General features: G+C 38.0%; 1 long non-coding RNA gene across 1 annotated transcript in view; it reads left to right on the forward strand.

The window, feature by feature from the left end:
- Positions 1-26,435, forward strand: part of LOC129053083 (uncharacterized) — a 365,830-nt gene that overhangs the window by 306,222 nt on the left and 33,173 nt on the right. The gene's annotated exons all lie outside the window — the stretch shown is intronic.

Consider the following 26,435-nt stretch of genomic DNA (forward strand, 5'->3'; position numbering starts at 1 on the left):
AATCTGATAGACCTCTACAGAACTCTCCACCCCAAAACAACAGGATATACATTCTTCTCATCACCACATGGCACATATTCTAAAATTAACCACATAATTTGACATAAAACAATTCTCAGCAAATGCAAAAGAACTGAAATAATACCAAATACATGCTCGGACCACGGTACAATAAAAATAGAAGTCAAGACTAAGAAAATCACTCAAAACCATACAATTACATGGAAATTAAACAACATGGTTCTGAAGGACTTTTGGGTAAATAATGAAATTAAGGCAGAAATCAAGAAGTTCTTTGAAACTAATGAGAACAAAGAGACAATGTACCAGAATCTCTGGGGTACAGCAAAACCAGTGTTAAAAGGGAAATTTTTAGCACTAAATACCCACATCAAAAAGCTATTAGAAAGACCCCAAATTAACAACCTAACATCACAACTAAAAGAACTATAGAGCCAAGAGCAAACCCCAAAGCTAGCAGAAGGCAAGAAATAACCAAGATCAGAGTGGAACTGAAGGAGATAGAGACACAGAAAAACCTTCAAAAAATCACCAAATTGAGGAGCTGCTTTTTCCTGAAAAAAAAAAAGAATTAAAATATATAGACCACTAACTAGACTAATAAAGAAGAAAAGAGAGAAGAATCAAATAGACACAATTAGAAATGATAAGGAGGATATCATCACTGACCCCACAGAAATACAAACAACCATCAGAGAATACTATAAACAACTCTATGCACATACACTAGAAAATCTAGAAGAAATGGATAAATTCCTGGGCACATACATGCTCCCAAGACTGAACCAGGAAGAACTGAATGCCTGAATAGATCAATAATGGGTTCTGAAATTGAGGCAGTAATAAATAGTTTACCAACCAAAAAAAGCCCAGGACCAAATGGATTTACAGCTGAATTCTACCAGACGTACAAAGAAGATCTGATACAATTCCTACAGAAACTATTACAAAAAACTAAGGAGGAGTGACTCCTCCCTAACTTATTCTATGAGGCCAGCATCATCCTGATACCAAAACCTGGCAGAGACACAACAGAAAAACAAAACTCCAATATCCCTGATGAACATCAATGCAAAATGCTCAGCAAAACACTTGCAAACCGCATCAAGCCACACATCAAAAAGCTAATCCACTGTGATCAAGTAGGCTTCATACCAGGGATGCAAGGTTGGTTCAATATATGCAAATCAATAAATGTGATTCATCACATAAACAGAACTAAAACATCAAAAATGTAACCCACTGTGATCAAGTAGGCTTCATACCAGGGATGCAAGGTTGGTTCAATATATGCAAATCAATAAATGTGATTCATCACATAAACAGAACTAAAACATCAAAAATGTAACCCACTGTGATCAAGTAGGCTTCATACCAGGGATGCAAGGTTGGTTCAATATATGCAAATCAATAAATGTGATTCATCACATAAACAGAACTAAAAGCAAAAACCACAAGACAAAGCTTTTGATAAAATTCAACATTCCTTCATGTTAAAAACTCTCAATAAACTAGGTCTTAAAGGAACATACCTCAAAATAATAAGAGCCATCTATGATAAACCCACAGCCAACAGCATACTGAATGGGCAAAAGCTGGAAGCATTCCCCTTGAAAACAGGCACAAGACAAGGATGCCCTCTCTCACCACTCATACTCAACATAGCATTGGAAGTCTTAGCCAGGGCAATCAGGCAAGAGAAAGAAAATAAAGGGCACCCAAATAGGAAGAGAGGAAGTAAAAGTATCTTTGTTTGCAGATGACATGATTCTACATCTAGAAAATCCCATAGTCCTAGCTCAAAATCTCCTTCAGCTGATAAACAACTTCAGCAGTTTCATAATACAAAATCAATGTGCAAAAATCACTAGCATTTCTATACACTAACAACAGCCAAGCTGAGAGCCAAATCAGAAAGGCAATCAATCCCATTCACAATTGCCACAAAAGAATAAAATACCTAGGAATACAGCTAACCAGGGAGGTGAAATATCTCTACAATCAGAAGTACAAAACACTGCTCAAAGAAATCAGAGAAGACACAAACAAATGGAAAAACATTCCATGCTCATGTATAGAATGAATTAATATCATTAAAATGGCCATACTGCCCAAAGCAAATTACAGATTCAATGCTATTCCTATAAAACTACCAATGACATTCTTCACAGAACTAGAAAAAAACTATTGTAAAATTCATATGGAACCAAAAAAGAGCCCTAATAGCCAAGGCAGTCCTAAGCAAAAATAGCAAAGCTGGAGGCATCAAGTTTTCCAACCTCAAACTATACCGCAGAGCTACAGTAGCCAAAACAGCATAGTACTGGTACAAAAACATGGACTTAGACCAATAGAACAGAATAGAGAGCCCAGAAATAAGGCGACACATATATGACCATCTGATTTTTGACAAAGCTGACAAAAACAAGCAATGGGGAAAATACTCCCCATTCAATAAATTGTGCTGGGATAACTGGCTAACCATACGCAGAAGATTGAAACTGAGCCCTTTCCTTACACCATATACAAAAATCAACTCAAGATGGATTAAAGACTTAAACATAAAGGCCAAGTTTATAAACACCTTGGAAGACAACCTAGGCAATACCATCCTGGACAGAGGAATGGGCAAAGATTTTTTGACAAAGATACCAAAAGCAATTATGACAAAAGCAAAAATTGACAGATGGGATCTAATTAAGCTAAAGAGCTTCTACACAGCAAGAAACTATCAACAGTGTAAACAGACAACCTACAGAATGGGAGAAAATATTGGCAAACCATGCATGTGACAAAGGTCTAATATCCAGTATCCATGAGGAACTTAGAATAATTTACAAGAGAAAATCAAAAAACAACCCCATTAAAAATTGGGCAAAGGACATGAACAGACACTTTCATAAAGAAGACATACATACGAACAACAAGCACATGCAAAAAGCTCAATATCACTGATCATTAGAGAAATTCAAATCAAAACCACGATGAGATACCGTCTCACACCAGTCAGAATGGCTATTATTAGAAAATGAAAAAATAACAGACGCTGGCAATGTTGCAGAGAATAGGGAACACTTACACACTGTTAGTGGGAGTATAAATTAGTTTCACCATTGTGGAAAGCAGTATGGCAATGTCTCAAAGAGCTAAAAACAGGACTACCATTTGACCCAGCAATCTCATTACTGGGTATATACCCAGAAGAATACAAATCATTCTACCATAAAGATGCATGCACACGAATGTTCATTACAGCACTATTCACAACAACAAAGACATGGAATCAACCTGAATGTCATGAATGACAGACTGGATAGAGAAACTGTGGTACATATATACCATGGAATACTATGCAGCCATGAAAAACAATGAGATCATGTCTTTTGTGGGAACATGGATGGATTTGGAGGCTATTATCCTTAGCAAACTAATACAGGAACAGAAAACCAAATACCACATGTTCTGACCTATAAGTGGGAGCTAAATGATGACAACTTATGAACACAAAGAAGAGAACAAGAGACACTGGGGTCTATTTGAGGGTGGAGGGTGGAAGGTGGGACAGGTTCAGAAAAGATAACTATTGAGTACTGGGTTAATACCTGGGTGATGAAATAGTCTGTATGACAAACCCCCATGACACAAGTTTACCAATGTAATAAATCTTTACATCTACCCCAACACCTAAAAGTTTTAAAAAGAAAGGAAGAAAAATAAATAAATAAAATAAAAATTGAGCTACCACATGATCCAACAATCCCACTTCTGGGTACATACCCAAAAGAAAGGAAGTCAGTATATCAAAGAGATATCTGCACTCCTATGTCTGTTGCAGCACTGTTTACAATAGCTAAGATTTGGAAGCAACCTAAGTGTTTATAAACAGATGAATGGATAAATAAAACATGGTACATATACACAATGGAGTACTATTCAGCCATAAAAAAGAGTGAGATGCTGTCATTTGCAACCACATGGATGGAACTAGAGATCATTATGTTGAGTGAAATAAAGTAGGCACAGAAAGACATACATCTCATGTTCTCACTTATTTGTGGCATCCAGATATATATACATATCACACTTTATCCACTCGTTGATAGGCAGTTGGGTTGGTTCCATATTTTTGCAATTGAGAATTGCACTGCTGTAGACATGCCTATGTAAGTATCTTTTTCATATGACTTCTTTTCCTCTGGGTAGATACCCAGTAGTGGGATTGCTGAATCAAATGGTAGGTCTACTTTTAGTTCTTTAAGGAATCTCCACACTGTTTTTCATAGTGGTTGCCCTAGTTTACATTCCCACCAACAGTGTAAAAGTGTTCCCTTTTCACCACATCCATGCTAATATATATTTTTTTATTTTTATTTTTTATTATGACCATTCTTGCAGGAGTGAGGTGGTATTGCATTGTGGTTTTGATTTGCATTTCCCTGATTATTAGTGATGTTGAGCATTTTTTCTTGTTTGTTGGCCATTTGTATATCTTCTTTTGAGAACTGTCTATTCATGTCCTTAGTCCACTTTTTGATGGGATTAATTGTTTTGTTCTTGCTGATTTGTTTTAGTTCCTTATTTGAGTTCCTTGTAGATCCCGGATATTAGTCCTTTGCTGGATGTATAGATTGGGAAGATTTTTCTCCCACTCTGTGAGTTGTCTGTTTACTCTGCTGATTGTTTCTTTTGCTGTGCGGAAGCTTTTTACTTTAATTAAGTCCCAGCTATTTATCTCTGTTTTTGTTGCATTTGCTTTTGGGTTCTCGGTCATGAATTCTTTGCCTAAGCCAACCTCTAGAAGGATTTTTCCACTGTTATCCTCTAGAATTGTTATGGTTTTGGGGCCTAGATTTAAGTCTTAGATCCATCTTGAGTTGTTTTTTTTTTAATATGGTGAGAGATGAGGATCCAGTTTCATTCTTCTATATGTGGCTTGCCAATTATCTCAGCACAATTTGTTGAATAGGGTGTCCTTTCCCCAATTTATGTTTTTGTTTGCTTTGTTGAAGAGCAGTTGACTGTAAGTATTTGGCTTTATTTCTGCATTCTCTACTCTGTTGCCTTGGTCTATGTGCCTATTTTTTATACCAGCACCATGCCGTTTTGGTGACTATGGCCTTATAGCATAGTTTGAAGTGGAGTAATGTAATGCCTCCAGATTTGTTCTTTTTGCTTAGTCTTGCTTTAGCTATGCAGGCTCTTTTTTGATTCCATATAAATTTTAGGATTGTGTTTATTAGTTCTGTGAAGAATGATGGTAGTATTTTGATGAGAATTACATTGAATTTATAGATTGCTTTAGACAGTATGGTCATTTTCACAATATTGATTCTACCCATCCATGAGCATGGAATGTGTTTCCATTTGTTTCTGTCATCTATCATTTCTTTCAGCAGTGTTTCATGGTTTTCCTTGTAGAAGTCTTTTACCTCCTTGGTTAAATATATTCCTAAGTAGTTTATTTTATTTTTTGCAGCTATTGTAAAAGGGGTTGACTTCTTGATTTGATTCTTAGCTTGGTTGCTGTTGGTATCTAGCAGAGCTACTAATTTGTGTGTATTAATTTTGTATCTTGAAACTTTGCTGAATTCTTTGATCAGTCCTAGGAGCTTTTTGGATGAGTCTTTAGGGTTTTCTAGGTATACGATCATATCATCAGCAAACAGCGACAGTTTGCCTTCCTCTTTATGGATTTGGATGTCCTTTATTTCTTTCTCTTGTCTAATTGCTTTGGCTAGGAATTCCAGTAAAATGTTGAGTAGAAGTGATGAAAGTGGGAATCCTTGTCTTGTTCCAATTCTCAGGGGGAGTGCTTTCAACTTTTCCCCATTCAGTATAATGTTGGCTGTGGGTTTGTCATAGATGGCTTTTATTACCTTAAAGTATGTCCCTTGTAGCCAATTTTGCTGAAGGTTTTAATCATAAAAAGTTGCTGGATTTTATCAAATGCTTTTTCTGCATCCATTGAGATGATCATGTGATTTTTGTTTTTAATTCTGTTTATATGGTGTACCACATTTATTGACTTGTAAATGTTAAACCATCCTTGCATCCCTGGTATGAAACCCACTTAATCATGGTGGATTATCTTTTTGATATGCTATTGGATTCTGTAAGCTAGTATTTTGTTGAGGATTTTTGCATCTATGTTCATCAGGAATATTGGTCTGCAGCTTTCTTTCTTTGTTATGTCCTTTCCTGATTTTGTAGTACAGTGATACTGGCTTCATAGAGTGATTTAGGGAGTATTCCCTCTTTCTCTATCCATTTGAATAGTGTCAATAGGATTGGAATGGATTCTTCTTTGAATGTCTGATGGAGTTCAGCTGTGAATCTGCCTGGTCTTGCACTTTTTTTGTTGGTAACTTTTAAATTACCATTTCAGTCTCACTTTGTTATTTGTCTATTCAGAGTTTCTATATCTTCTTGGTTTAATCTAGGAGAGTTGTATATATTCAGGAATTTATCCATCTCCTCTAGGATTTCTAGTTCATGTGTGATATGGTTTGGCTGTGTCCCCATCCAAATCTCACCTTGAACTGTAATAATCCCCATGTCTGACACATGGGCAGGGCCAGGTGGAGATAATTGAATCACAGGGGCAGTTTCCCACATACTGTTCTCATGGAAACAGTGAATAATTGTCATGAGATCTGATGACTTTATAAATGAGAGTTCCCCTGCACATGCCCTCTTACCTGCCACCATGTAAGATGTGCCTTTGCTCCTCCTTCACCTTTCACCATGATTGTGAGGCCTCCCCAGCCACGTAGAACTCTGAGTCCATTAAACCTCTTTTTCTTTAGAAATTACCCAGTCTCATTAAGAAAATGTGGCACATACACACCATGGAATACTATGCAGGCATAAAAAAGGATGAGTTCATGTCCTTTGCAGGAACATGGATGAAGCTGGAAACCATCATTCTCAGCAAACTATCACAAGGACAGAAAACCAAACACATCATGTTCTCACTCATAGGTGGGAACTGAACAATGAGAACACTTGGACACAGGGCGGGGAACATCACACACCAGAGCCTGTTGGTGGGTGGGGGGCTGGGGGAGGGATAGCATTAGGAGAAATACCTAATGGAAATGACCAGTTGATAGGTGCAGCAAACCAACATGGCACACGTATACGTATGTAACAAACCTGCACATTGTGTACATGTACCCTAGAACTTAAAGTATAATTAAAAAAATAAAATTAACAAAAAAAGAAATTACCCAGTCTCAGGTATGTCTTTATTAGCAGCATGAGAACAGGCTAATACAATGCACATAAAAGTGTTCATAGAAGCCTTGAACAATCCTTTGTATTTCTGTGGTATCAGTTGTAATGTCTCCTGTTTTCATTTCAAATTGAGCTCATTTCGAGCTTCACTCTTCTTTTCTTGGTTAATGCCACTAATGGTCTATCAATTTTATTTATCTTTTCAAATAACCAGTTTTTTGTTTCATTTATCTTTTTATTTTTTTGTTTCAGTTTCATTTAACTCTGCTCTGATCTTTATTCTTTTCTTCTGCTGAGTTTGGGTTTGGTTTGTTCTTGTTTCTCTAGTTCCTTGAGGTGTGACCTTAGATTGTCTATTGTTGCTCTTTCAGACTGTTTTTTGTTTTTGTTTTTGTTTTTGTTTTTGTTTTTTTGAGATGGAGTCTCGCACTGTCACCCAGGCTGGAGTGCAATGGCATGATCTCAGCTCACTGCAACCTCTGTCTCACAGGTTCAAGCAATTCCCCTGCCTTAGCCTCCCGAGTAGCTGGGATTACAGGCACTGCCACCATGTCTGGCTAATTTTTTGTATTTTTAGTAGAGACGGGGTTTCACTATGTTGGCCAGGCTGGTCTTGAACTCCTGACCTCATGATCCACCCACCTTGGCCTCCCAAAGTGCTGAGATTACAGGCATGAGCCACCATGCCCAGACTCTTTCAGACTTTTTGATGTAGGTATTTAATGCTATGAACTTTCCTCCTGCACTGCTTTTGCTGTATCCCAGCGGTTTTGATAGGTTGTGCCATTATTATTCACTTCAAAGAATTTTTAAATTCCCATCTTGATTTCATTGTTGACCCAATGATCATTCAGGAGCAGGTTATTTAATTTCCATGTATTGGTATGGTTTTGAGAGTTCCTTTTGCAGTTGATTTCCAATTTTATTCCATTGTGGTCTGAAAGAGTACTTGCTATAATTTTTATTTTCTTAAATTTGCTGAGATTTGTTCTGTGGCCTATCATATGGTCTATCTTGGAGAATGTTCCATGTGCTGATGAATATAATGTATATTCTGTAGTTGCTGGGTAGAATGTTCTGTAAATATTTGTTAAGTCAATTTACTCTAGGGTATAGTTTAAGTCCGTTGTTTCTTGTTGACCTTCCGTTTTGATGACCTGTCCAGTGCTGTCAATGGAGTATTGAAGTCCCCCACTATTATTGTATTGCTGTCTATCTCATTTCTCAGGTCTAGAAGTAATTGTTTTATGAATTTGGGAGTTCCAGTGTTAGGTTTGTATATATTTAGGATTGAGATATTTTCCTGTTGGACTAGTCCTTTTATCATCATATAATGTCTCTCCTTTGTCTTTTTTAACTGCTGTTTCTTTAAAGTTTGTCTTGTCTGATATAAGAATAGTTACTCCTGCTCACTGTTGGTATCCATTTGCGTGGGATATCTTTTTCTACCCCTTTACCTTAAGTTTATGTGAGTCCTTATGTATCAGGTGAGTCTCTTGAAGACAGCAGATACTTGGTTGGTGAATTCTCGTCCATTCTGCCATTCTGTATCTTTTAGGTGGAGCATTTAGGCCATTTACATTCAATGTTAGTAGTGAGATGGGAGATACTATTCTATTCATCATTCTATTTGTTGCCTGAATACATTGTTTTTCTCATATTTTTTTTTCATTGTGTTATTGTTATATAGGTCCTTTGAGATTTATGCTTTAACATTCTATTTTGGTGTATTTCAAATATTTATTTCAAGATTTAGAGCTTCTTTTAACAGTTCTTGTAGTGCTGGCTTGGTAGTGGCAAATTGTCCCAGCATTTGTTTGTCTGAAAAAGACTGTATCTTTCCTTCATTTATGAAGCTTAGTCTTGCTGGCTAATTTTTTGTATTTTTAGTAGAAATGGGGGCTGATAATTGTTTTGTTTAAAGAGGCTAAAGATAGGACCCCAATCTTTTCTAGCTTGTAGCATTTCTGCTGGGAAATCTGCTGTTAATCTGATAGGTTTTCCTTTATAGGTTGTCTGATGCTTTTGCCTCACTGTTCTTAAGATTCTTTTCTTTGTCTTGATTTCAGATAACCTGATGACTATGTGCCTAGGTGCTGATTTTTTTTTGTGATGAATTTCTCAGGTATTCTTTGAGCTTCTCACATTTGAATGTCTAGATCTCTAGCAAGGCCAGGGATATTTTCCTCAATTATTCCCTCAAATGTTTTCCAAATGTTTAGATTTCTCTTTTTCCCTGGGAACAGCAGTTATTCTTAGGTTTGGTCATTTAACATAATCCCAAACTTTTTGGAGGCTGTGTTTATTTTATTTAAATTCTTTATTCTTTGTCTTTGTCAAATTGGGTTAATTGAAAAGCCTTGTCTTCGAGCTCAGACGTTCTTTCTTCTATGTGTTTGAGTCTATTGCTGAGACTTTCCAGTGCATTTTGCGTTTCTGTAAGTGTGTTCCTGATTTCCAGAAGTTGTTATTGTTTTTTTTTGTTGTTTTGTTTTTTTTTTTTTGTTTTTGTGGATTACATATTTTAATACAGGTGAAATCATAGAAAAGTGCCTGGCACACATAACAAACACTCAGTGTGTGTTATTTATGCTATTTCACTGGATATTTTTCCATTCATATTCTGTATCATTTTTCTTATTTGTTTAAGTTGGATTTTACCTTTCTCTGGTGCCTCCTTGATTGGCTTAATAATCAACCTTCTGAATTCTTTTTGTGGCAATTCAGATATTTTTTTCTTGGTTTGGATCTATTGCTGGTGAGCTAGTGTGATCTCTTGGGGGTGTTAAGGAATGTTGTTTTGTCATATTACCAGAATTCTTTTTCTGATTCCTTCTCATTTGGGTGGACTATGTCAGAGGGATGATCTGGGACTCAAGGGCTGCTGCTCAGATTCTTTTGTCCCACGGGGGTGCTCCCCAGATATGGTGCTCTCCCTTTTCCCCTAGGGTGGGCCTTCCTGAGCGCCAAACTTCAGTGATTGTTATTCCTCTTCTGGATCTAGCCACCCAGTGGAGGTACCAGGCTCCGGGCCAGTAGTGGGGAGTGTCTGCAAACAGTCCTGTGATGTGATCCATCTTTAGGTCTCTCAGCCATGGGTACCAGTACCTACTCTAGTGGAGGTAGCAGGGGACTGAAGTGGACTCTGTGGGGGTCCTTGGTTGTATTTTTGTTAAATGCACTTACTTTGTGTTGGTTGGCCTCCAGCCAGGAGGTGGCACTTTCAAGAGTGCATTAGCTGTAGTAGTATAGGGAGGATCAGGTGGTGGGCAGGGCCATAGAGCTCCCAATAGATTATGTCCTTTGTCTTCTGCTACGAGGGTGGTTAGAGAAAGGCCATCAGGCAGGGTCAGGGTTAGGTATGTCTGATCTCAGACTCTCCTTGGGCAGGGCTTGCTGCAGCTGCTGTGGGAGACGGGGGTGTGGTTCCCAGGCCAATGGAGTTATGTTCCCAAGGCATTATGGCTGTCTCTGCTGCATCACACAGTTCGCCAGGAAAGTGGGGGAAAGCCAGCAGTCATAGGCTTCACCCAGTTCCCACACCACCTGCAGCCCAAAAGGCTTGTCTCACTCCCACTGTGCCCCCATAACAGCACTGAGTTTATTTCCAGGCAGCTGGTGAGCAGGGCTGAGAACTTGCCGCAGGCTACATGCCTCCCAGCTGAGAAAGCAAGCAGACTGTTCCTTGGCTGTCCCACAAAGCCTGCAGTAGCAATCCACCTCCTTCAAAGGGTCTATGGATTATCTCAGCTTTCGTGGTATGTTCCTGCAGTAGTTTTTGGAAAAAAAGTTCATAATGTGGGTCTCCACACACTGCTCTGTACTTCTGAGTGAGAGCTGCAAGTTAGTCCTGCCTCCTATCTGCCATTTCCTCCCATCCCAGGGCTCTCATTCATTTGTGGAAACATGTCTCAGAGTGGGAGCACAGTTTTCAGCATTATTTCAATGAGGAAGCAGCAGAAACAACAGCATTTTCAGGATTATTACTCATTCATTCTACCCGTTCGTGTTCTCTGACTGTAACAGGTTTAAATTAGAAATCATAACCAAAAGATACTCTCTCTCTCTCTCTCTCTCTCTCTCTCTCTATATATATATATATATATATATATAGCCCCAAACAGTGGGAAATTAACACAATCTAAATAACTAGGAATTCAAAGAAAGAAACCACAAAAGAGAAATTAGAAAATATTTTGAACTGAATGGCAATTAGAGTGTTTAAAAAGTTATGGAATGCAACTAAAGAAGGACTTAGAGGGAAATTGATAGCTTTAAAGGTCTATGTTAAAAAAGAACAAAGCTCTAAAAAGAATTGTTTAATTTCTATCCTTAAAAGCTCAAAAAACAGAGAAAATTAATCCCAGAGTAAGTATAAAATAATAAAGTTAAGAGTGGAAATTAATAAAATAGAAGGCAGACAAATGAAGAACTAACAAGACCAAATATTTGGAAAGGAGGATGTGAAATAGTCCTTGCCACCAGAAGTATTATGTACACAGAACATCTAAAGGAATCTGAAACAAAAAACTATTAGAAGTAATAAGCAAATTTACAAAGGGCACTGCATACAAGCTGCATTCATTTTCTACTACTGCATAATAGTACCACAAACTTAGCAGCTAAAATATAAAGCATATTTATTATCTCACAATTTCTGTCAGAAGTCTGGGCACAGTGTATCTGGATCTTCCACTCAGGGTCTTACAGGGCTACAATCAAGGAATTGAACAGGGCTGGGTTTCCATGTGGAGGTCTCAACTAGGCAAGGACCCACTACCCTGAACTCATGATTATTGGTAGCAATCAGTTAATTTTGACTGAAGGATTTCAGCCAGTATTTTTGCTGGCTGTTGACCAGACCACCTTCAGTTCTTAGAGGCTAACCACAGTTCCTTGCCACATGGGGTTGTCCAGCATGGCTGCTTGCTTCCTCATAGCAGTAAGGTAGAGAGACTACAGCCAGATGGGTGCCACAATCTTATGTAACATAATCACATACACAGAATCACGTGCATCCCGTCACCTTTGTCATATTCTGTTGACTATATGCAAGTCACAGGTCACATCCATATTCAAGGGGAGGTCACACAAGGGCATGAACATCAAGAAATTAAAATCTTGGGGGGCATCTTAAGGATCAGTCCACCACACAATATCAATAGACAAAATCCATTGTATTTCTATATGCTAAAAATAGAAAATTACAAAGTGATATTTTCAAAATGCCAGTCATAATAGCATCAAAAATTATAAAATACTTAGAAATGAATTTAACAGAGAATGTGTAGACCTCTACAATGAAAACTATAAAACATTACTGAGATTTAAGAAGACCTAAATAAATTGAGAGATATACTCTATACTAATGAATTAGAAAACCTAATATTAAGATTGGTTTCCCTCAAATTTATCTATGAATACAACGCTATCCCACTCAATATCACAGCCAGATTGGTAGTTGTAGACAAGCTGATTTTAAAATATATGTGGAAATTTAAAGGATCTAGGAAAGCCCCCCCAAAATTGAAAAAGAACTGTGTTTGCATTTCCACATAAGTTTTAGAACAGCTAAAATGAACTTAAACTAGGAGAGAAAGTTTAGAAGATCCATACTATCAGATTTCAAAAAATCATGTTGAAAATACTGGATATCGATATAGAAAAGTGTACTTTAATCTTTAACTCAAACCACACAAGAATTAATTTGAAATTGGTTAGGGACTTAAACTTAGAAGGTAACACCATAAAACTTTTGGAAGAAACTTTGTGATATCTTGGGGTAAACAAAATCTCTTAGACAGAACACAAAAAGTATTAGCCAAGACAAAATTGAAAAAGTAGAATATACCAAATTGAAAACATCTGCTTTTAAAAAGATAATGAATAAGCAAGCCACAGACAAGGAGACAATATTCACATAAAATAATTAATATAGTGTAACAACATGCACGTATATCTGCCAAAATACTTGTAATCAGAATATATAAAGAATCCCTAAAATCACCAATAAATAGATAAACAATCCTCCAAAATGGCCTAAGACATGAACAGACAATTTATGAAAGAAGATATAGGAATGGCCAATAAGCACATCAAAAGGTACTCAACATCATTAGCCATTAAGGAAATGCAAATCAAGCCACAATGAGATAATACTTTATACCAGTGGTCCCCAACCATTTTGGCACCAGGGACCAGTTTTGTGGAAGACAATTTTTCCACGGACCAGTGCAGGGATGGTTTTGGGATGATTCAAGGGCATTACATTTATTGTGCACTTTATTTCTATTATTATTACGTTGTAATACATAATGAAATAATTATACAACTCACCATAATGTAGAATCAGTGGGAGCCCTGAGCTTGTTTTCCTGCAACTAGACAATCCTATCAGGGGGTTATGAGAGACAGTGACAGATCATCAGGCATTAGGTTCTCATAAGGAGTGTGCAGCCTAGATCCCTTACATGTGCAGTTCACAATAGGGTTCATCCTCCTATGAGAATCTAGTGCCACTGCTGATCTGACAGGAGGTGGAGCTCAGGCGGTAATGCAAGTGATGGGGAGTGGCTGTAAATACAGATGAGGCTTCGCTCTTTTACCTGCTGCTCACCTCCCCCTGTGAGGTCTGGTTCCATGGCCCAGGGGTTGGAGACCCCTGCTTTATACCCACCAAAATGACAGTACATAATGTTGAAGAGGATGCGGAGCAACTGGGACTCTCGTATATTGCTGGTGGGGAAGTAAAATGTTACAACCATTTTGGAAATCTGTTTGGCATTTTCTTATAAGGTTAAATATATGCTAGCCTTATAACACAGATATTATATTCCTAGATATTTACCTAAAAGAAATGAAAACATGTGCCCACAAAAAGATTTGTATATGAATTTCTATAGTGGGCGTATGCATTATAATTAAAAACACAACCTAAATGTCCATCAACAGTAAAATGGATTAACAAATTGTGGTATATTTATACAATGTAATACTAGAGAACAGTAAAAATAAATGAACTACTGATACATCAAATTAGGTGGAAAAATTTCAAAAATATTATAATGAATAAAATCAGATGCAAAAAAAGTACAAACAGCACGATTCCATTTATACCACCCTCAAAAAGGGTGAAATGATTCTATGGTGAGAAAAATCAGAACAATGGTTATGGTTGACTTTGGGGAAAGACATGACATTCTTTGCTGGGAAAGGACACTGAAGGAACTTTCTGAAGTGAAAAATATTCTGGTTTCTTTTGGGGGGAGGAGTTGTTTTGTTGTTTTTTTGTTTTTTTTATAAGACAGGGTCTGGCTCTGTCTCCTAGGCTGGAGTGTAGTGGCGTGATCTTGGCTCACTGCAACTTCTGCCACCTGGGCTCAAGCAATCCTTCAACCTCAGCCTCCTGAGTAGCTGGGACTACAGGCACATGCCAACATGCACTACTAATTTTTTTTTATTTTTTGTAGATACAGGGTTTTGTCATGTTGCCCAGGCTAGTCTCAAACTCCCGGGCTCAAGCGATTCACCAGCTACCAGTCTCGACCTCCCAAAGTGCTGGAATTACAGGCATGAACCACCTGGCAGTGTTCTGTATCTTAACTGGGGTGGTGGTGACATGGATGAATACATTTGTTGAATCTCATCAAACTGCGTGCTACATATATATATATATACACAAATTACATTTCATTAAAAATTATTTTTAATGGTATTGCATAGCTTGATCACCCACCTTATTTGGTACATGTGGTAGCAGAAAATGACTATTAGTTGCTTTAAAAAAAAATCAGTCCATTTCTAAATCAATCAGTCAATCACACAGCACAGAGCTTCTTTTTCTGTGACCCTTAGAAGTTTTATCCAGAGCTCAGGGGCAGGCTAGAGACATGCCTGTGGATGAGCCCCAGCTGCTGCTCCTGCAGCCATCTGCTCCTCAGCTGGCCCAGGCCTACCTTGGCCTGCCTGCCTGTCTAACTACTCAAAGCTTCTTCCCTGGTTCCTGCTGAGCTGCTTCTCCTAGAAGCAGCCCCTGCTTCTTCTCCTTGTTTCACAGAATTAGAGTGAAAATGCTGGTATGGTTGTGGTGGTGGGATGGGTTCACCTGTCTTTCACTTGGCTCAGAAAGAAAATGGAACTCGGCCTGATCTTTTTCACTAGGAGGTCAGGAGGCTCACTGTTATCATTGCCATTTGCTTGGCTTTCTCTTAGATTCTGGAACATACCAGACTTTTTATTTTTATTTTATTTTATTTTTACCTTGGAGCTTGTGTACTTGCTGTCTCCCTTGTTCAGAAAATTTCTATCCCCAGACCTCAGGTCTTCACATGGCTGGCTCCCTCTTTCCCTTCAGGTTTTCTTCAGGAAGGCTTTGTCTTTGCAGCTTCCCCATGATTCTGTTTCATGATACTACTTAATTCTTTTATGATGACCACCATTTGTAATTTTATTTTTATTTTAGTGGTTATTTGTTTAAAAATCTTTCTCTCCCACTAAACTATAAAGTTTCTTGAAGGTAGGGATTCTAATTTTTTGTTGTTTGGTTGGTTGATTGGTTGATTAGTTGGTTTTTTCTCTCCTGTGCTTCCCATGCCTAACATAGTACCTCACAAATATCTGTTGAATGAAGGAACTGCTATTCTGAAAGTAAGGTACATCTGTGTTCTGGACCACATTTTTTTCCCTCCTTTTTTTGGGTCCTTATCTCTCCAATTACTTCTTTAATCCATGGTATTTTTGCTCTCTCCTTGGCCACAGTTTTCTTCCCTTTTACCCTCAAAAACAATCTTGACCATCTTATCTTAGAAAGTAGATGACCTTTTGTGTGAGTCGATTTTTTCTTTTCACCTAACTTTGCCCCTTCACTGCTGAATTCCACACACGCTGTATTTACTGGCTGCTTCATCTGCCTATCCATCCACATTAACCTTCAAGCCTGTCTACTACCTATTCCACTCTATGGGCCGCTGTTCAGAAGCTTCAAGCCTTACCCAGTTTATGCCCTGTTCTTGTTCTTACCTTCCACCACATCTCTATCATTTGAAGAGGATTATTGCCCACTCCTTGAAATTCTCTTTTTTGACTTCTGTCTCTGCTACTAGTTTTTTTCTCCCTCTCTAGTAATTCCTTTTTGGTCTCTTACATGGATTTAAACTTTCTCTTCCTACACATAAATGTCCCCTGGAGGACCTCCTTAGGCTATTTTTCTCTCTTTTCTTTTATCCTATGCTTATTTCTTTTTTCTCTCTATTCAAATTATACTCAACCTTCAAGGTTCTGCTCAAAGTTTTCTTCCTCCATGAAGCACCCCCTAAGTAGATAGTCAATCCTCTCTGCTATCTCTCCGTTTGCTGAACACTTCTGACATTTAGCATGGTCAGTACTGCTAATCTAGCACCTGCTACAACAGACATGTTTTCTGAATTAGAAATCAAGACTCCTTATCTGACAAAGACTATTCTTTTATGTATGAATTTAATGATATAGAAAGCTTGACAATGATATAAAATTAAATTTTATTCAGTTAGAGATTTAGTAAATTGCAATTGCTCAAAATAATAAAATTACATAAAAGCAGGAAAGTTCTGGATATACAAGTTGTCACTTCAATCAGAGTTATTATCTATGAGTGTTCTTTTTATTTAACATATTATGTCTATGTCCCTGACTATAAGGTAATTTCTTGACTGTGGAACATAGAAGACTAAGAGGAAGTGTTCCATAAACTTTGATTGAATTGAGACACTTTTTACTGCTTGTTTCATAAACTGGCTATACAAAATAGTGACATATAGATTATTGAAAAGATTTCTAGACCAAAAATAATTTCAAAGTATGAGATTCCTGTAGTCTAGAGCAACATACCATTCACAATTCTGTAAGAAGTGTAAAACGGTTAAGATCATGGGCTTGGTCTAAGACTTGGGTTTAAAGCTCAGCTGTGCCATTTATTACCTGTGTGACATTGCATTATTTAAACTCCTTGTAGGTTCATTTCCTCGCCTATAAAATGGGATAATACTTTTATGTAAGCACTCAATAAATGTTACCTATTATGATTAAGCTGCATGTTGTACTTGAAAATTTGCCTTTGCAATTGTGTACTTTCTGGTTAGGCATCTTCAAATCCTGGAACAAAAAGTGCATGTTTTTGAAGAGTGACAGTCATGTTACCTTATTTCATGTAATTAAAATTGTTAAATTTGTAAAGTCTTTCTAAAGCAATTCACCAAACTCTGGAAACCAACTGAGGGCAAACTTTTTTTTTTACCCAATGGCTTCTAAATATTTGAGTTTTATTTTCCTTTACAAGAAACATCTCATGGCTGCTGAAGTCAAAGACTTAAAAAGTGACTTGGATATAAATGTGTGTTACAGCTGGGATACCCCTACAGCTATAGTATTTCAAATCAAATGTCTGTGGGTGAAAGAGGTGACAGTGATTGCCAGACTGTCTTACAATAAAGTGGTCATTGTGTTTGTATTAGTGACTTGATATTCCTTGGTAATGTCACAACCTTTATTGCTGATTCAGTCAACTATAGTCAAACAGGTGAAAGTGAGAAGATTTTTCTCTCTCTCTGTCTCTTTCTCCCCCAATCCCTGCCATTGAAATCAATCACCCAGTCTTCAGATTTTCACCTATCGATGTATTATATCATCATTTTCATGTTAGAATATCTATTTCTTTTCCAAAAGCAATACATTACAAACCTTCAGTAGCAGTTAATAGCAATCAAATATTGGTTTCCACTATTTCTATGGTAAGGGCTTAAACTAGAAAGGTATGTGGCATTACAAGAGTTAGCTTCTGAAGGACTATACTGGGCAACTGAAACAATGATATATTGCTTTTTAAAAACACTGAAGTCACCAGAAATAAACTAGAACAAACATGTTAGGGGCTTGGAGGAAAGCTGAACCCTTTCAAAATTGATATGGTTGGAGTTGGTTAGGGAGATTGGAAATGTTGGTGAAAGTTTTCCTGAGTTTCCCTATATATTCTCTGTAATGCACAGAGAACTCTGGTGGAGACAAAGCCACTACAAAGCATTGGACCCACATGCTGCCACCTTTAAAATCCACTAAATAATGAAAATAATATCCTTATGTCATAGTTCATTTTCTGTTGCTAAGACAGAATATCATGGACTTGGTAATTTATAGAAATAGAGGTTTGTTAACTCATGGTTCTGGAGATGGGAAGTCCAGGAGCATGGTACCAACATCTGCTGATGGCCTTCTTGCTGTGTCATAACATGGTGGAGGGCATTACATGGTGAGAGTGCAAGAGCACAAGAGCCAGAGAAAACTTGCTTTTATAACAAAGCCACTCTCATAGTTAGAAACCCACTCCTGTGGGAGAACATTAATCCATTCATGAAGGCAGAGCCCTCATTAATCTATTCATGAGGGCAGAGGAATTGTGTTTCCAACACATACATTTTGGGGGACACATTCATACCGTAGCACCGTATTTCAAAGGAGACATCAATGTCATCAGTAAATTCATTTGTGACACAAACTAGAGGATAGTCTTTGTCATATTTTCAAACCCCAAACTACAAATGAGCAGCCTGTAGACTATCCAGAAGAAGTTCATGGGCCACATTGATGGAAACTCCTCAGTGTTATAGTGTCATTGCTGTCTGCTCTGACCCTGTACCTTTAAGCCAGTCCTCCCCATCCATGCCATGCCCAGACAACAGCAGATAAATGCAAGCACTTCAGATATATTTTATTTTCTACCATCACCTGATTCTCCTTACTTTATCCCCCACTTACATCTGTTCTGTTGACGTTTTTTTGTAGCTCCTAGTTCATGATTGTCTCTCATCTTGGTTCTTCCCCTGCCACATCAGACTTGATATTTTCTCTGGGTTTTCCAAGATTTAAATATCTATGCTCTCTAATGACCAAGGTCTGCAGTCATCTTCTATTCTAGGCCTTCATGACTAGATTGTTCTTTGTTTTTGAGAATTTAAAATGTAGCACTAGGTTTCAAACCTTATCACTAGTCCACCTGTTTTAGGTCCTGTGATATATCTAGGTCCTGTTAATATATCATAAATCTTGTGGTACTCCACAAAATATTTTCATTTGGTAGTGTCTGCTATAGGTAAGAATCTGAATAATTAAATCCTGATCAAGTGGATTAAAGAGGAATTGGAACAATAATAAGAAGGGATAGAAAGTACTGGAACCTGATATTCTCCTAAGAATGACAGAAAATAGAGATTTTCACCTCTCTTGCCCTTTAAGCATCAGCCTTCATAGCAACATGCACCAATAATGGGATGCTAAAGATGAAAGCCATTGTCATGAAATGCCTGTAGTTGGCTAATGGCCACTGCTTGAGAGGGTCTGAATGGCTCAAGCTTCTGATTAACATGATAGGAAAACGTATCCTACTCATTATAGATTTCATCAAATACTTACCCAGTTAGGAAGCTCAGAATGTCAGTCACGTATCACTGTTTTTCTCTGAATAGCCTTAATTATAACATCAGTTTCACTCCTCACAAAGCAGATCACAAGAGCAAAGGCTGTCTCACACCAGGCTCAAGCCTGTCCAAATTGTCATGTTGGAAATTCCCTCTTTGGAGACTTTGGCAAATGGAAGGTTTCCAACCTGTTAGAAAGGAAAGAAGGAACTCCTGCACCATGAGATATCACAACCTTAGACAATGATGATAACTATAGTCTGTAAAATGTGGTCACATGTGAGTTGTCCAGACCCAGAGTCAACATTTCTGTGCTGAGTGAAACCAGACTTTCTGTTGAAGGGCAGCCCCTGAGAAGGATTCCAGCTGCAGTTTTCCTTGCAGAGGTCTCCACCCTCTAGCATGAAGGCTATCAGGTGTTGGCTCTACAGTTGGACAATCACTTGTCTCAAAATTCTTCAACTTGGCAAGAGATATTAGTGACCTTCTGCTGACCCTACACCTACCCTTCAAACTTGAGCTTAGTGCTTCTGACTTGGCATAATGACTAGGAACATTGAGAAAGAGACATTGAATCTACATGAAGGTAGTGTCCACAGAGAATAAACTCATTGTCACGAGGGAGCTTGGCCCAAGGAAAATCATTTGGTCTCTCAGGAGTGAGAACTAGAATATACCTGGATTTCTCCTCCTTACCAGATGTTGCAGGCGTCAGTTCATACTCACTAAGTTTATCTTCTACCTATGACTTAGGATAAATGCCAGTTTAATGCACACACATTTTCAACAGTATTATAAGTTTGTCATGCTCTTCAATGGGACCCACAGAAACCTAAGTTCACCAAAACCATTTGAGGTGCTGAGTGGTGTCCTGATAAACACTTAATTGCTCTGACTCTGAAGTGTAGAAAATAGTCACTAATTTGGAAAAAGAAGTGTGAAGAAGAAAGAAGGTTGTCCTACCCAAATGTATAAAAGGTTTGAGTTGTAGAGAACTTTAATGACACTGGAGAACATGTGAGCTTGGATAAAAGGAGAGAGAAACAGTGATATTGTTTACATGGGGATATTGTTTAGGTGATTAATAGTATGGGCTCTGGCACCTGAAATCCTGGGTTGAAATCCTGGCTCTACCACTGACTAGCTGTGTGATCTTGGACTAGTAACTTGCAGTCTAATCATAAAAATTCAGGGATATAACTCTCCATACTTTACACTCAGTTTTGCTGTGAACCTATGTAAGTAGTAGGGTTCTCCAGAGACTCAGAACCAGTGGGAGATAGATAGATAGATGATAGATAGATAGATAGATAGATAGATAGATAGATAGATAATAGATGATAGATAGATACATAGATACAAAGATAGATAGATACATAGATACATAGACAGATACATAGATAGACAGATAATAAGGAATTGGCTTATGGGATTATGGAGGTCAAGAAGTCCCAATATCTGCAGTCCAAAGCCTTGGGACTCAGAAGAGCCGATGGTATAAATTCCTGTTCGAGTCCCAGCTTGAAGACTATAAGGCAGAGACAGCAGATTCTCTCTTGCTCAGTCTTTTCGTTCTATTCAGGCCTTCAACAGTTTAGATGAAGCCCACCTACATGGGGGAGGGAAATCTGCTTTATTCAGTCTACCAATGTAAATGTTAATCTCTTCCAGAAACACCCTCACAGACACACCCAGAATATTGTTTAACCAAATATCCGGACAAACTTTGGCCCAGTCAAGTTGACACATAAGATTAATCATCACAATGTAAAACTGCTTGAAAAAATTAAGTCTGTCTTTTTAAAAAGCAGGGATAACTGTAGTACCTGCCCCAAAGGATTGTTGTAGACAGCACTCATGCCAATTATTAGGTTGCTGCCTCTCAGGCCAAAACCCATGTGTTTATACTCGGTTTTGTGATGCTGAGACAGATACCATACAAACCATATTTCTTTTCTGCCAGTCGGCTTCTTGTTAGGAAGTGCCAAAGGGTACATTAGAGGAAGACTCTTGAGGCTAGAGGAGGAAGAAAGGACTTTGTCCTTGCTATGTGCTTCCTGTTGGTTTCATTTTCCTATAAATATCTTCCTTAACAATACTTCTTCACTCCAATAGTTTCAGTTTCTTCCAGAAGCAGCACATTCTGAATTGAGATTTTCATTTTTCTAGAACTTACCAAACTCACCTTATCATGCCCCTTTCATAGAAACAGCACCAGCCAACTGATATAGTTTGGCTTTGTGTCCACACCCAAATCTCATTTTGAATTGTAACCCAATAATCCCCATGTGTTGAGGGAGGAATCCAGTGAGAGGTGATTGGATCATGAGAGTGGATTCCCCCATGCTGTTCTCATGATAGTGAGTTAGTTCTCATGAGATCTGATGGCTTTATTAGGGGCTCTTCCTCCTTCGTTCCTTTTCTCTCCTGCTGCCTTGTGAAGAACGTGCCTGCTTCCCCTTCCACCATGACTGTAAGTTTCCTGAGGTCTCCCCAGCCGTGTAGAACTATGAGTCAATTAAACCTCATTCCTTTATATATATCACCCTGTCTTGGTCAATACCTTTATAGCAGTGTAAAAATGGACTAATATACCAACTCTGCCCCTCCCTAAAGGTCTGAGGTTCATGGAGCCACTCCTCCAAGCTTAGAGTCAGCAGTACCAGCTGAGCAGTGCCCTCTTCAGAGGTCTGAGCTTCAGCTCTGATGAAAGTCTCTTCCAAGATTTTAAGCCTTAACACTTCTGACCTCTTCCCTTTGTTTTCCCAGGGATGGTAGCTTCATCCTGCAGTTGTTAATTCTGTGATGCTTTAAAGTTCTCTTTTTACCTTTTCAGTTGTTGGTGTAATGACTTTATGCCTAGGTAACAATTCTTTGTACTAAATTTTCTGTTCAAATAACTGGTGTGGTTTATGTCTCTGACTGGACCTTGTCTGATATATTATATAGCTAATATTTATTGAGTACCTGCTATGTGCTAGACCTTATTATAAGCATTTTGTATATTTTGCCTAACTTAATCTCAATCTTAACCACTATGCTAAGGTACATGAAGTGAATATCATGATAGCTGGCCCACAGTAAGTGCGCCTTTAGGGTAAGACACTATTTTAGTTTGGCTCCTCCAAAAACAGAATTGAAACAAAGATTACTAGATTGTAGGTTATTTGGGGGCTAGCCTAAGTGGTAAAGTAGGAAAAGTGAGGCAGGAAGAGATAAAAACCAATAGCATGTACATTAATGAGCAGGTTACTGCTATGGACAAATGGGGCTCAATCCTACTGAGAAACCTTCTTTGAGAAGACTGGTATAACATACTTCAGAACTATCCCACTGGAACACAGGGAGGCTAGGTCGTTTATCTACTCTCTACCACCCCTGGGAGCATTAACCCTTACATTTTTAGGTTAGCCAAGTATATATGAGGTAGCGCATTAATAGCATCTGTTAAAGGTATTATCCTTGTGGGTGTGGACTACAGACTGGCCAGATGGAAGCCACGAAAAATGTTTTCCTAATACAGATCACAAAACTGACACCGAGGTGAGGGAGAACCTACAAATAGTGCCTGGAACATAATAGGCATTCAGTAAATATTTGTTCAAGTGAACTATTGAAGACAGGAATCATCTAGGAATACTATTGGCTAACAACAAAACACCAGCTAAAATATTCTCTTGAGTAAAATGTAATCTTCCTTGGGAAGAAGGACTTAATTCTAACCAAGGAAACATTAAATGGCAATTAGAATATGCAGGAACTTTGAAGGAATGCCACCATGTTACCCTGGAACAGAATATAGGAAAGAGTGAGTCATGCTGCCAGGGTAATCTCTGTTACTTGCAAAGTACTGTCCCTGCTCAAGGTAATACAACTAGTAAGTTATGAGTACAGAGATTTTTAAAGTCCGAGGTTTTTGAAACTTACTAAAATCAACGACAACAGCAGCAAAAACATTATTTGAGAAGGGGAGAGGTTGGTTTTCTAAACAGGAATATGAGTTTTTTTAAATGGGAGAGACTTAAAATATTTATATGCTACGCATGGAAAGGTTGAAGATACAAGAATGAAAAAATAATAATATCATGGAACAGAGAAGAAATGCTGGGTACAAGGGAAGAAATAAGCTGTCAGGAGTAATAGGATATGCTTCTTTCATGAGACAAGAAGGAATGGTGTAGTTGAACAGAAATACAATGTATGGTGTATTTATTTCTCAGGAAGAAAGAGGATAGTCAGTTGAGGAAATTCTACCTGATTGCTCCAAATGTCTTTGTAAGGTAAAAAGTGAGTTAATATGAGAATGACGGTAGAGGTAATGAGGTAGTAATCTCAAAGAAAGTGATGACAGGTTAAATTATCTTTTGTGTGAAATGGGAATGATCTTAGGGATGCATAGAAGGATTGTTTGACAATATTGAGTACATGCTTGAAACTGAAGAATGTGAATTTACAGCAGTTCCAACCTGCAAGTGGTTGTATGGTTTTCTGCAGGAATGTAGTTGAAGAAGGCAAAGAGTTTTGCCAAGCAGATTCAATGAATGAGAGGACATGAAAGTCGAAGTTTTCAGTAAGAGGGTAGTCAAAGGTTAAAATACTAAGGGAGAAAAGATAGGACAGACAGTGAGTAATTGGAGAAGCAAAAGGGACTGATGGTTTTGATGAAGCTAAAAACTGCTGGAAATAATGGAATGAGAGAATTGGAAGGAAAATCATGTTCAGAGAATAGTTTGTGGAGTTCAGAATTCACGAGGTAGAGTAATTCTCCAAGATGATAAGATTCAGGGTGTGGCCATGAGTGCATAGCTCAGGTGGAGGGGAGGAAAGGCCACTGTAGATGAAGTCAGAAGAATGAGAAGCCAAGGTACTGGGTGGATTGTCACCATGGGCATTGAAGTCCCCTATCATAAGGGCAAAGTGTGAGGTGGAGAGGAAGCCATAGAGTCAGGGATCACAGTCTCCAATGAATCTTGGGAAGTGAGCAAGAGATTGATTGATGAGAGTGGCAGGGTAGAAGAGTCATGTTTTGGAAACAGCAATTAACAGTTAAAAAAAATTTCTCCCTCTAGGCCCTCTGCTAAAAAAGGCTGGGAAAGTAAGCCCATTGGAGAGGCCTCAGAGGAAGCAGCATCCTCAGAGTTCTCATTGTGAGTCCCCAGGCCTGTAAAGCAAAATCCCAACTCTTTAGCATGAACCAACCACAGTACCTTTTACAATCTGGTCCTAAACCCACTTTTTCAGGCCACTTCTTCCACCCACACCATGGATACCTCAGGACATGTTTTAACTGACAAAATTAGAATTTAACATTTAAGTTAGAATTTAACATTTAAATAGTATCTAATCCAACCCTTTTGAGATAGGAGGGTTTTTTGGTTTGGTTTTTTTGTTTTTAACTTCTGCATGTCTATGTGGGATGATACTTAAGTGAATTTAACAATATTCAATGGGATATTATTGTTTTTGAAAGGTGACAACAAAAGCAAATACCTCTGTATTTCAAAATATAACCCTTAAGGTAACTCAAAAGTTGGATATGCTTACAAATGAGCCCTTCTTACCACCCCTGAATCCCTGTTGAAGCTGCAATTACTTGGCTTCAATGTATCAGTCAATCAATCATAAGCAATAACTGAGCATCTACTAAAAGCAAAGAATTGTGTTTAGGTGCTGTGGGAGTTACAGAAACCTAGTAAGATACAACCCATGCTTTCATAGAGCATTCAGTGTCCTTGGAAAGAGAAGATAAACATTTGAAACAACTCATAAGACAAAATGTAATTCAGTGTCAAGGCTTGAGCTGCAGGAATTAAGAGGAAAGAAAAATCATTTGATTAGGGCATTCAAGAAAAGCTTCAAGGATAAGGCAGAACTTGACATAAGCCTATAGATTCTATACTACATGTAATAATAATAATAATAATCACCACAACAATAGTAGTAACAATAGCTATCTCTTATTGAGTGGTTTTAATATTCCAGGTACTATGCTGAGTAATCATTTAAATTCCTTTTTCTCAAGCATTTCTCACAATGCTCTAAGGTGGCTACCACTCTTATCTCCATATTAGAGCTGAGGAACCTGAAGATCAAGAAGTTTTAGTGACATGCTCAAGGTAACAAATCTAGTAAGTGGTGTACCCAGGCCTTTGTTGGGCCCTGGAACCTGTGCTTCTCACACTGCACAGTGTCCTGCTTTTTGGGAGCTTTCCAGTCATACCTGATTAAGCAACTGAGAGAAAGCACAACAATAATAGCCATCATTTATTGAATGCCTAGATTATCTATAATCCTCCATTAAGGTAGGTATATTGGTTTGCTAGGGCTGCCACAACAAAGCATCACAAACTAGATGATTTAAACAACATGAATGAAATGTCTCAACTCACAAAATGGGAGAAAATATTTGCAAACTATACCACTGACAAGGAATTAATAACCAGAATATATAAAGAGCTCAAACAACTCAATAGGAAAAAATCCAATAATCTGATTTTAAAATGGGCAAAAGCTCTCAATAGACATTTTTTGAAAGAAGACATGTAAATGGTAAGCAGACACATGAAAAAGTGTTCAACATCACAGATCGTCAGGGAAATGCAAATCAAAACTACAATGACATATCTTCTCACCCCGGTTAAAATAGCTTACATCCAAAAGATAGGCAATAACAAATGTTGGACAGGATGTGGAGAAACGGGAACCCTTGTACACTGTTGGTGGGAATGTAAATTA

This window comes from Pongo abelii, chromosome X (genome assembly GCF_028885655.2).
Source record: "Pongo abelii isolate AG06213 chromosome X, NHGRI_mPonAbe1-v2.0_pri, whole genome shotgun sequence".
NCBI lineage: Eukaryota > Metazoa > Chordata > Mammalia > Primates > Hominidae > Pongo > Pongo abelii.